Below are 13,397 nucleotides of genomic sequence, written 5' to 3'. Positions count from 1 at the left end.
TTTAAAATCTCTGTTGCATCTCCAGTTCAGATAGGTTTAAAAAACTTGCTTCTTCTGCATATTTGTAATACAGGAAAAATTAACATAGTCCAGTAAAATCTGACTGACTGGCACAGTCAAGCAACCAAGAAATATTTTAGAATCTGCCTTTTAAGATACTCATAAAGGGAATGCTATATTTTCCTTTCCTCCAACATCACCTGATTTCTTGCTGCTTCTGTTTGAAGTTTTCTTTTCCTACACTTTAAGTTGATTAAGAAAGATTTCGGACAGTGAAAACAGCTTTCACTACTTTTCAGCTATCAGCTGATGTTTTATTTCTCTATACCTCACATACATTCTTTCTTTCATTTACTTATCTTAATATTCACATTAACTCAATCACAATTTCTCAAAGAAGCCAAGAGACAGGCTGCCATTAACTTTCATCTCGCTTTTTGGCAGTCTCTATTATCGTGTGGAAAGAAGAAGTATTTGTAAAAGTAGTTGATTCAAGCTCTCACACAAAAAGACTATCCTCAGAGACTGTAAATCCTGTTGTACTGTAACTTGCTACTTGACCAACACTCAATTTATGAATTTTCACTCTATGACATTGAAAAAAGTGTCATATAGGTAATAAATATTACTTCCTCCACCCCCAACCTCCAACTAGTTAAACTCTAGTGGCAAATTTTATAGAGTGGTTATAACAGGAAAAAAATGAGAAAAAACACCCAAACAATCCCTTTCAAAACTGTGGGGTTTAGACAGCACTATACTAATTCCATGAATTATTAGGTTCCTAAACATCTGCAGGATTTGTACTTAAAATATACCCAAAACATGCTATGATACCTTCCAACTTCAAATTGAGGATAAGACAAAGTATCCCAAAGAACACACCACCTGAAATTAGGATAAAAATTGCCTGTTCAGTTAAAGTTCAAGGTCAAGTATTTCATCCAAGCAACTTCAACCCAATACAAAAGAAAAACCCCTTCCCATCTCAATGCAGCAACTACAGAAAGTCAGATCATTTACTTAAATACTTGCAGTTGACAACAGCAATAAGAAAACTCTTCAAACACCTTCTATAAAACTTGCTTTTATTTGCAAATACTAAGAGGATTAAGAGGCCTTTTGGAACATTCTGGCCATATATCAGTTACGGATTTTCACACACGTCACCCTTACAAAGAAGAGACACTTGGTGCAGAACAATCTGCTCTCTACTACAAAAACATTAAATGAAGATATACAGCAGCCAGAGAATTCCAGAGCCCACAGAGGAAAAAACCTGACCTGGTCAAAGCACAAACTGGATACAAGAAAAACAAGCAAGCAAACAAAAACTAATAAAAGGGCCAGAGGGAAACAAATTTTTCAGGGAAAAGAAGGCATGCCATGGAGAAAATGGACATACTGAAATGTGGAGGAGTACGCTGGACAATCTGTATCGTCACTGGACATACCTTTGCAATACAGTTATGACAGCAGAATCACAACTCCTCTGTTTATCACTGTCGTTGTCAACTGTTTTTTACTACAGGCTTAAGATCCTCTAATGGAAGGCAACTACAAGATTTATAGTACTTTGCATTACATTCATCACCTAAATGAAAGATTAAAATGCAGTTGTCTCCTGCAAAGAGACTGGAGTAATGCTTGGTTATTTTCACGTTATGTCTCACGAGTTTTATCTGTGTGTAAGCAAAAATTACTTTCCTTTCTAAATGCCACTGAAGATAGGCATGCCAAACTGTGTGCTTATCGCTTAGCAGTTTGTTATCTTTAATATAGAAGCACAAGACCAAATTCTGCTTCTCTCCAACAACTGTAAAATAGCATTATAATCTTCTGAAGAGGCTGGCAGCACAGCTATTATCAAGAACACAATTTAGCCAGAATAGTGTGTTATGGGAACATATCCAGCTCAGTTCTGAGCGCAGAATGAGAAAAAATTTGCTGTTTATTAAGTCTTCATATTTTGTTCTTAATGGGAAGAAAAGGAAAAGGAAAAGGAAAAGGAAAAGGAAAAGGAAAAGGAAAAGGAAAAGGAAAAGGAAAAGGAAAAGGAAAAGGAAAAGGAAAAGGAAAAGGAAAAGGAAAAGGAAAAGGAAAAGGAAAAGGAAAAGGAAAAGGAAAAGGACCCCAAAACTCAGTAAGAGGCAGTGCAAATGTGTTTCTTCAAATATTCTGATTATCATAATTTTTAATCAAAATATACACATCTGAATTAGGATGAAGTATATTCACAATCACATTTGATGTTTCTGTAACTGCCACCTTCTTAAGGATCTAAAGATGTTTTACAAACTTATTAACCCTCAGACTATTTTTCTTATGTAGGGAAGAATTACCTCAGCTCTCTGAAGTCCAAAATTTGTTTTTGCTAACACCATCTATTCTTTTCTGATAAAAAAAAAAAAATTAATTTCCCAGTCCTTTATTTTAAACAACATTTTCTATCCCTCTTCTCTACAACCCTAAGGACAATAAACACAAACCAACTTAAATAATAAAAAATCTGATCATAATTTTGGGTTTTGTGTTGTTCATATGCAATCCCATTTTTTTGAATGAAAAGTAGGCTATCATTTGTATTTTGTTCATATAGTACTTCAGTCAATAAACCTATAAATTCTACAAATTATTTGTGCCTTGATATTTCCTGCACAGTCTTCCCTATCTTAACACTAAAAGTTAGCCAACTGGAAATCCCTCTTAAACAAATATCACCCAATATTTTGCTTACATATTCTTCATGATACTTGAGCAGCTGATGCAATGGATGGATGCAAAGGATGCAACTGATTTAACTGAAGCAAAAAAATTTTTTGTATAGTTCTATAATTGCAAGCACTCAAACCAAAAATGTAATTGTATAACATACACTGAAACTAAAAGGTTGCAACCAAATCCATAAAAGGGCTCTTGGTGGTATGTTTCAAAGCACACCAGCATCAAGCAGATTTGACTTTTCCTACAATAGACCCCAAATTTCTCATTCTGGAGTTCTGACTGCATACTCCTATCCTGCACAGTCTAACTCTACAACTTAGAATAAAAAAAACCTTTTTTTTTTTTCTTTTTTTGTACTTATTACCAGCTTGCAACTCTGAAAATTCTCCCTTCCTAGCCAGCTCCATCCCATCCCCACTCACTCTGTTCCTCGTTCCACTAGGAACTCACTGTTGTTCTATAGAATCAGATGTTGCGGCACCAAACTCCTCACAACATCTACGGATTTTTAAGGTTCTGCCTGTAGAAGTTTATGACTCAAATAATTTGTGTACAAACTGAAATTTCATGGGCTGAAACTAGAATTTGCTTTGTACTGGCTTACCTCATTCTCTTTGGATGTGTACTGTATCTTGAAGGCATCCATGGCTGTGATCATTACTTGCATGGCAGTAAATATATTTTGGTAAGCCAGTTTTGTGAAGCCTTTCCTGTCTTCTGTGTAACCTGATCCATAAATAATCCTCATTTGTTTAATGAATGTGCTCTTGCCACTTTCTCCTGTGCCTGGGGGAGGGGGAAAGAAGAGAGAAACAAGAAGTACTGTATTTGCAAATCCTGGCACTTGAGAATATTTGTAAATACACATACAAGGATGTGCACCTTATCTGAGCATGCATAAGAGATATCATTAACTGTAGTACCATTTCTGATTATTCCATTCTTCATAATCTATATTGTTTTAGACAAAATATTTGGATTGATGGGTTTGGGAGGGGTTTTGGTAAAAGATATATATAAGTATCTTCACGTAATACATCCTACAACGTTTAATCTAAGCATCCTGTAGGTAGAAGTCAGATTACAAAATAAGCAAGGTAGGTGAGTACAAAAGAAAGGAATTCATTTGTGTAAAAATCAAATTCCTCAACACTGAGAACTTTGTACGGAGTTTATGTACCATTTACACCTTAACAATAAAGCTTGCACTAATCCTGAACTTGGGGAACAATTTTATCATTATCACACTACTCTGGTGTCACCGAAACAGGATAAAAGAACTTATCGACACCAATTTGATGTAGATAAGCAGACACTCCTTTATTAATGGCCAGGTGCATAGGGGAGTCATCTCACCAACAACGCACACCTAACTCTTGTTGTATGCTGATTACATAGGATACACTAATAGATATTTCAGCACAACCAAAGAGGAAGTGCTACACCACTTGGATGCACACAAGTCTGTGGGACCGGATGGGTTACACCCAAGGGTGCTAAAAGGGTTGGCAGATGTGCTCGCCAAGACGCCTTCCATGATTTACCTGAAGTCATGGCTAACTGGGGAGGTCCCATTGGACTGGAGGGTGGCAAATGTGACACCCATCTACAAGAGAGGCAGAAAGGAGGATCCAGGAAACTATAGACCTGTCAGTCTGACCTCGGTGCCAGGGAAGGTCATGGAGCAGGTCATCTCGAGTGCCATTACAAGTCATATAATGGACAACCAGGGGATCAGGCGTAGTCAGCACGGGTTTAGGAAAGGCAGGTCCTGCCTGACAAACCTGATCTCCTTCTATGACAAGATGACCTGACTATTGGACAAGGGAAAGGCTGTGGATATTGTCTACTTGGATTTTCGAAAAGCATTTGACACAGTTCCCCATAGAATTCTTGTAGAAAAACTGGCTGCCCATGGCCTGGATGAGCAAACGGTCTGCTGAGTCAAGCACTGGCTGGCTGGACGGTCCCAGAGAGTGGTGGTCAATGGAGCTAAATCCAGCTGGTGGCCGGTCACAAGTGGTGTTCCTCAGGGCTTGGTGTGGGGACCATTTCTGTTCAACATCTTTATTGATGATCTTGATAAGGACATAGAGTGTATCATCAGTAAGTTCGCAGATGACACCAAGTTAAGCGGGAGTGTCGATCTGCATGAGGATAGGGAGGCTCTGCAGAGAGACTTGGATAGATTGGATCGGTGGGCCAACATTAACGGGATGAGCTTCAACAAGGCCAAGTACCAGGTCCTGCACTTGGGCCACAACAACCCCATGCATGACTACAGGCTTGGGGAGGTGTGGCTGGAGCTGTCTGGAAGAGAAGGATCTGGGGATTCTAATTGACAAGCAGCTGAACATGAGCCAGCAGTGTGCCCAGGTGGCCAAGAAAGCCAACGGCATCCTGGCTTGTATCAGCAATAGTGTGATGAGCAGAAGTAGGGAGGTGATCTTACCCCTGTACTCTGCATTGGTGAGGCCACACCTTGAGTATTGTGTCCAGTTTTGGGCACCTCAATACGAGAGAGACATCGAGGTGCTGGAGCGAGTGCAGAGGAGGGCAACGAAGCTGGTGAAGGGCCTGGAGAATAAATCCTATGAGGAGCAATTGAAGGATCTAGGACTGTTTAGTTTGAGGAAGAGAAGGCTAAAGGGAGACCTCATCGCTCTCTACAACTACCTGAAAGGACGTTGTAGAGAGGTTGGTGCTGGTCTCTTCTCACAGGTAATTAGTGACAGAACAAGAGGGAATGGCTTTAAACTGCAACAGGGGAAGTTCAGACTGGACATTAGGAAAAAATTTTTCACAGACAGAGTGGTCAGACAGTGGAATAGGCTGCCCAGGGAGGTGGTGGCATCACCATCCCTGGATGTGTTTAAGGGTCGTTTAGATGAGATGTTGGGGGATATGGTGTAGGGGAGAACTTTGTAGAGTAGGGCTGGTGGTTGGACTCAATGATCCCAAGGGTCTTTTCCAACCTGAATGATTCTGTGATTCTGAATTCTGTGATTCTATATTAATCAAGTTCTCATATATAAACACGTTAACTCCCATAACTCATTTTCTTATTCCCACCTCTTTCCAATCATGCGCACTTGAGTCCTGAAATGAGTCAGGGGGCTGTTTTTGCGACCACCACAGACTACTGACCTAAACGAAAGACCCTCCAATGCCCTTGACCCATGTATTTTTGGTTCACATTGCAATTTTAACATGCTTCAAGGCCCCTTCACAATGTAACTTCTAGAACACCTGGTCTACATGGCAATAAATCATCCTTACTGAACAGTCTAACAATGGTACCTCATCACGGTCTTATTCTTTGTATATATCTTGGCTTTGAGCAGAATGGGGATAACTTTCATTGGAGTATTTCATACCATGTGATGTCATGTCAGGGATTTAGGTGGGTGGGCAGGCTCTCGCTCGGGCTTGGGCTTGCACCGTCTGCTCGTCAGGTCTTGTTGTTTCTGTGGGGGGACGGTCACCGTGCTCGGTAAGCCACTGCTGCATTTTACCCATTTCTTTTTGGACTCACTATTGTTACTGTTGTTCTCTTGTTATATTTAGTAAATTCTTTCTTTTTATTCAACCTATGATTTCTCTTCTTTTTGTCCTTCCCCTATTTCACCAGAGGTGGGGGGGGAGGTGAACAGCCGGCTACATGGTGTCTGGCTGCCGGTTGAGTTCAAACCTCAACAGCTTTGAAATCTAGTTAATGATTATCAATAGTCTACATGGCCTCAGTATAAGGCCATGTAGCAGTATAACTGGTTCTATAGTTACTCTAAATCATTCCTTATTTAAATCCAAATAATCAAAAATCATTAAAATCGGCTCAAATTAATAACAAATCAATAACACTGGGAATTATTGATTCTATTAAAAAAACCCCTAACAAGCAAATATTAGAAAGTCATATATGAACTTACATCATTCATATAATATTTTGCATGTACATACTGCTTTAAGCCCATTTACAGGACATAACAACATATTTCTTAACATTTTTCAGGATATAAGCCTTGTTCCTCTGTTCTTTCCTATTAGCCTTACAACAGAAAAATGTTTGCATTGACTTATATCAAAGGTCCATTCAGGTAGTGTCCTGTCTACAACCAAGTTTGTAAGTGGTGGCCAAGAGAAGAGTAAAAAGAGGGGCCAGAATACAACACTTCCTCCACAAAAACCTCCCTGTTTAAAAGTTAGGACTTATCTTAGAAGTTCATTAGCTGAATGCTACCTATTTGGTAGCCCTACTTTATCTCTCAAGTACTTGGGCAAGTCTCTCCTTAAAGCTATGTGTCATGGTTTGCACCCCAAGGGCAACGGAGCACCATGCAGCTGTACATTCACCCCTCCCCCCCCAGTGCTGGGAAGGAGAAAATGAAGCAAAAGGCTCAAGAATTGTGATAAGGACAGAGAGGGGTCAGTCACCCATTATGGTCACAGGCAAAAGATAAGCTCATTAGGGTAAGGAAAAAAAAAAAGAGATCATGTTAATTTAAAGCACTAACAACAACGGCACTTAACAGACAGAATGGGACAGTCAGAAGCATTACTGTATCTTAAAAACACCCCCCCCACACCCCTCCCTTCTTCCTGGGATCAGTTTTGTTCCCGATATCTCCACCTCCTCCCTCAGTGGCACAGGAGCAGAGGATGGGGGTGCAGTCAGTCTGCCACTTCTTCCTGCAAGGGGGGGAAAACACTCTTCTGCATTCTTTCCCCTGCTCCACGTGGCTCCCCTCTCATGGGAGACAGTCCTCCACAAGCTTTCTCCATCATTAGTCCTCCCCATAGGATGCATTCTTCTCAAGATGCTTCAGCGTGTGTCACCTCCACATGTTGCACTCCTCCCAATGCCAAACTACAACAGCGGGGGCTTCTTCTTCCCATATCGTTCTGGGGGTCCTCCACAGGCCACAGGAGTATCTCTGCTCTTCCAGTGACCTCCATGGGTGGCAGTGGGGGGTGTCCCTGCCATCTCACCATGAGATACAGGGGGGGTCTCTGCTCCAGTGCACTTTTCCCCCTTCCTCCTCCTTCCTTCCACTGACCTCAGTGTTTGCATAGGTGTCCTTCTCATAATGCCTTCTCACAAGTCCCCCAACTCCCTCTTAGGTTCCCCTTCTTAAATACGTTATAGCTGAGATGCAGCCACCATCGTTAATTGGCTCGGCCTTGGCCAGAGGTGGGTCTGACTTGGAGCCAGGGGAGCTTTCGATAAGCTTCTCACAGTGGCCACCACTGTATTCCCCTCCCCCGCTACCAAAAACTCTGCCACATAAACCCAGCACACCATGGAAAATTTCTGCATCCTCAACACATTTTAATAAGGTGTTTCAGAGCTCTATCATCCATGATACATCATTTGTTCTGAGCCTGGATCCACCAGTTTAATTTCTATTTCTTTATATTTAATTTCTGTATTAAATAAATGTTCCTCCTGACTTCTCCACACACCCTTGATTTTACACACCTCTATCATACTGTATTGGGTTTATGTGGCAAGGTTTTGGTAAGGGGCTTGCAAGAGTGGCTTCTCTGAGAAGATGCCAGAAGCTATTCCCATGTCATACAGAGCCAGTTTCACCAGCTCCAAGACTGACCCCATCATTGGCCAAGGCTGAGCCCATCAGCAATGGTGGTAGCATCTCTATGATAACATACTTAAGAAAGGGTAAGAAAAGCTGTGCAACAGCTGTGTGAGAGGGGAGAGTGAGAAAATGTGAGAGAAACAGCCCTGCAGACACAAAGGTCAGTGAAGAAGGAGGAGGGGAGGTGTTCCAGACCTCTGCTCTCTACTTAACAGCAGAGATTCCCCTCCAGCTCGTGGAGAAGACCGTGGTGGAGCAGATTGTTCCCCTGCTAGCCCACAGATGACCACAGTGGAGCAGATATTTACACTGCAGCCCATGGGGGACCCCACACTGGAGCAGGTGGATGTGTCCTTAGGGAAGCTTCAGCCTGTGGCAAGCCCATGCAGGAGCAGGCTCCTGGCAGGAGCTGTGGTCTGTGAGGCACACACGCTGGAGCAGTCTGTTCCTGAAGGACTGCACCATGTGGAAGGGACCCATGCTGGAGCAGTTCATGAAGAATTGCAGCCTGTGAAAAGGACCAGTGTTGGCTAAGTTTGTGAAGGAGCATCCTGTGAGAGGAACCCCAGGCTGGAGCAGGGGAAGGGTGCAAGGAGGGAGGAGCAGCAGAGATGAAGTGTTACAATCTGACCACAACCCCCATTCCACATGCCCCTGTGCTGCTAAGGGGGAGAAGGTATAAGAGTCAGGAGTGAAGTTGAGCCTGGGAGGAAGGGAGGGGTGGGGGGAAGGCGATTTGTTCTTATTTCTCACTGTCCTTCTGTTATTAATTGGCAAGAAATTAAACTGATTTCCCTAAGCCAAGTACATTTTGTCCATGATGGTAATGGGTAAGTGATCTCCATGTCCTTATCTTGACCCATTAATTTTTTGACCATATTTTCTTTTCTGTCCTGTTGAGAAGGAGGAGTGATACAGCAGCTTGATGGGCACCTGGAGGTTAGCCAATGTCAACCCACCATACATATTCACCTTCAGCTGTACTTTTTCTAGGTTGAAGAGTCCTAACCAGGTCAGTTCAGTTCTCAGGTGGAAGATACTCCATAGCTTGATCATCCCTTTGACACTTGTTGAGGCTTTCTCAATTCTGTTTACCTCTGAGATATACCTACAGTACCTAAACTTCAAATATTGAGGTGCTGTCAAAACTTGGATTTCTGAGGTGGCATCATCGTGTTATCTGTACTCTAATTAATTACAAGAGAGAAAGAGTGCATGTGCTATATAGTTGTTCTCCATCTGCATTACTTTATACAGATCTACAATTAAATTGTCTTGCCATTTCACTGCCTACTCTTGTGATATCCCTCCTTCAACTTTGTCATCCTTACAAACTTGACTAACACTGAGCAGAAAAATTTCTCTTGTAATTGCTCAACCTTTCATTTTCTCTATATTTCCTGTTATTCAGCATCAGTGTGATGTGACTGAACAAATGCATTCCTATCACACAAGCTGTTATACGAGAGGGTCATGGACAGCCTTTTCCAGTTCTCCCCCAACTGAAGGATGGTAGAGGAGCAAAAAATACCTGTTACACTTTCTCCTTAAAACCTTCACTGTAATTTTTCAGAATTTTAACAATTAACTTCATTCTGGCTGAGCTATAGGATTTGCTTCACTTCTTCACTAAGAATTTACTGCTGGTAAAATAGTATTCCCATAACTGACTTTCGGTAATTTACACTTAGTACCACTAGGTGTCGAAATATATAAGCACAAAGCAGAAAGAGTTCCTCTGAACTTTACATCCTCAGATAGAGCAGGAAAATCCTGCGAGTGTCCACCTGATCCTGCTGTGTCTCAGTACCACAGCAAACCATAGTATCACTTCAATGAAAGATCCTGCAATAGCAGGTCTCCAACCATTAACAGTAATAGCAAGCAAAGCCCAGGTAACCTAGGAAAGTGTAATATGTTATGTATTACTCATATATCATAGCCATTTTTCTGAAATGTTTATCATTGTCAACTCTTACTCTACAATCTTCTTTCATATTTTGCATCATCCACTGTGGGCTTCCTTTCAAAGCTGTAGCTGTCCCTGGTGTTTAACTGTCCTCTAGGACATTGCGAGCACAGCTCTGCTCTCCAGGTAAGAGGACCTATAGCACTCATCAGAAGAGTGAAGCAACCTTTTAATCAAGCAGTAAGAAATATTTAATATTTTTGTCTGTAAAAAGAAGATTAATATAGCTATTCTTTCAAGAAATGTTCAGGATTTCTTTAATTTTGGCATTGCATTGGTTTACTTGAGAGAGATGGAACATAGAGATATGCTGTAATACATGTGAAACAAATTCCTGGAGGAATTTGTTTTGGTAAAATGCTGATGTTACATTATATATCACAGCCCTCAAAGGCAGTCCTGGCATGTCAGCTTTAAGAAGTCAACATAAATACAATTCAAATACAATTCAGTTTAAACATAAAACAAAGCAAAACCAAACCAAACTCCACCACGAACTTTTTTCACTGCCAGTGGAACACTTCTATTTGCGAGGAAAACACTCTGATTAATCCAGGCTGAATTGCTGGCCTAAATTTTTATATAACTCAGAATAAACAGTCCTATCACATTACAGCAGTGCCCGCTACTAATGTTTGAGTTAAAGAAAAAACATTGTGCAACTGTTAACTTCACTGTCAGGGATATGTAACAATGCTGTGAAATTAAGTTTAGAAAATCTAATTTCGGCTTTTAAAGAAACACGCTTTTTTCTAAGCCCCCACAAACATCAAAGTTAGATGGAGCCAGGTTTGAAGAGATCATAATCTGTAATCCAAGCTATTCCTCCCTGCATGTATCCAATTTAATTTTAAAGAAATTTAGGGTTAATTCTTTATTATGATCTGATTTGATCTAATCTATATCAACCTTCAGCTAATGAAAATTGCCTATTCAAGTGATTTATAAAGTGCTATGTAATACATGGGTAATAAACTGAGCCATCCTGCTTTACCCCTTGGCGTCTCATAATCCTGAACACAAATTGATTTAAAAGCTTTGTGCTCCCTACCCTGACCTTAAGTAAAGTGCACAGTCTTCCTTCTGTATTCTTCTTTCCAGCAACTCCTTATGTGCCTAGATGTGCCTCTTGTCATAAACCCAGAATACATGGTCTCTGTGCACATCCAACAATACATGCACTTTGTTTCTCCACTCCCATAAACTATCTAAAAAAAATCTTCAGAGTTCATTAGCTTAAAATGAAACAGGGCTTTTGAAGCACATCTTGACAGAGCATCATTTTAAAGCATGTTAAAAAGTGTCAGGGCTTTCAAAATGGGTTTGAATATGGAGTAGTCATGCCAATGCATACTTGTGAGATATTAAGCTAAAGATAACTGCATTTCAGGATGGAACCGCATATAAAATCAGATTTGGATTGAGTATCTTTTTAATTAAAATAGTTGGAAAGCAAATGGAGACACACAAATTGGAACTTGTGCTTTAAGACTTCAGATTGTGGGGCTTAAGAAAATGCAGTACAGTTTTTACATTAGGAATAATAAAAATGAGAATAGGGTAATAAAAAGCAGGTAGTAGAGAAAGTGTAGATAATAGAACAATAAAATATTGATGTGTTATATACCTTGGAGGTATATATCACATCTTAATGCCATTGATTCTACAAGCATTAGAGAACGGGGGGCTTTAAAACTTGTCTATATACCTCCAAGATGTTGGAATTCTATTATTACAAGCAAGTTTTAAAAGGTTATTTGTGTAAATAAACAAAACAACAACAAAACTCCCACAAAACAAACAAACAAAACCACCAAAAAAACCCAGGCAAAGTGTCTTTTATTCCTCAGTGACATTTGTGGTAAACATTGCCCAGAATATATTTAGTGCATTTATCTTCAGGAAATGATCTGTTTAATCATTATTGACAAAGTATGAAATACATAGTCTACTGATTAGATTAAGAGACAGAATATTCTCAAAAGGTGAGATGTAAATACATTAGTTAATGTCACATATTTATCTTCCTTCCTGTCACTTCAAGCATTCTTTTTTTTTCCTCTGCTTTCAACTACAGACTGCACGTAGGTAAATGGTACCTACCCAAATCCACTTTCTCAATTAAAAGAAATATTGGAATTTTGCCAGTTAATTCAAGGAATAAAATATTATATCTGTTTTGGTCATTGTCTCTTTTGTTCTTAACTCCTCCTTTGCCCGTCAACTTTTTTTCCAATTCTAATATCTCAATTCTTTATGGAGGAAATGACAAGTTATTAAAACAAACAAACAAACAAAACCAAAATCCCAAACACAACTCTACAGTCTCATTCTCCTAAGGACTTGATGTCAATGAGCAGACTGTGAATACAGTCACAACAAAACTAGAAGGCTGTAATTGCTAAGGACAGAGCAAAGCTAACTAACTAGTTTTTCTAACCCTACTACCATTAAGAACAACAGAACAGCAGCTTTGGCAGAGGTGATAAAGCCTACTGTAAATCCTGGTTCCACACTTGAGCAGTTCAAATGACTGAGATCTGGGTTGGTCTTCACCATTATCAGCTCTAAACGGCAGCGATACCTTCATTGACAGTACAGATCTGCCCACATGCTCACTTCTACTTGCCATACCTGAATAGATATAGGTCAGTTAGTAAGAAAATATATTTCACCTGTTGCTGCATGACAACAGATTTCACTCTTGTCCTGGCAGCTGTGTCTCACTCAATAGCTGTGGTGCTGGTAAGGGCCAAGTCACTGGACACCTGCATGAACAAGCCCTCTGGTCCCAGCAGAAGCAAGAGAATTCCAAATACCTTCCCAATTGTCCCTGTTGTCAAGCATGATAAACATCATGAGTCAAAATCTCACAAGTAAAACAAAAAGACAAGGTACAGGGTCATAAAAGTAATGTTTGATGACATCTTTAGACCAGAATCTAGTATTAAACCTCTTCTCCAGTTATGAGTGGTCACTGGAAAAGGCTCACTGACAGAATTATGTTTATAGCTATAGCTGCAAAACTCAGTAGCCTCAAGCCTCTGTTCTCAAGCTTCTAATGAGAGGCCACATTTCTGACTCTTTACAGAGTCATTTCATGGGCA

The 13,397-nt window shown here is 40.3% G+C and overlaps 1 pseudogene; it reads right to left on the bottom strand.

Moving 5' to 3' along the window:
• The window catches only part of LOC141938098 (guanine nucleotide-binding protein subunit alpha-14-like), a 93,301-nt pseudogene that overhangs the window by 45,417 nt on the left and 34,487 nt on the right, over window positions 1–13,397 (bottom strand).

The sequence above is a fragment of the Strix uralensis genome, chromosome Z, assembly GCF_047716275.1.
Source record: "Strix uralensis isolate ZFMK-TIS-50842 chromosome Z, bStrUra1, whole genome shotgun sequence".
Taxonomy (NCBI): Eukaryota; Metazoa; Chordata; class Aves; order Strigiformes; family Strigidae; genus Strix; species Strix uralensis.
The sequence above is the reverse complement of the archived record's forward strand: the minus strand, read 5'-3'. Positions and strand labels throughout refer to the sequence as shown.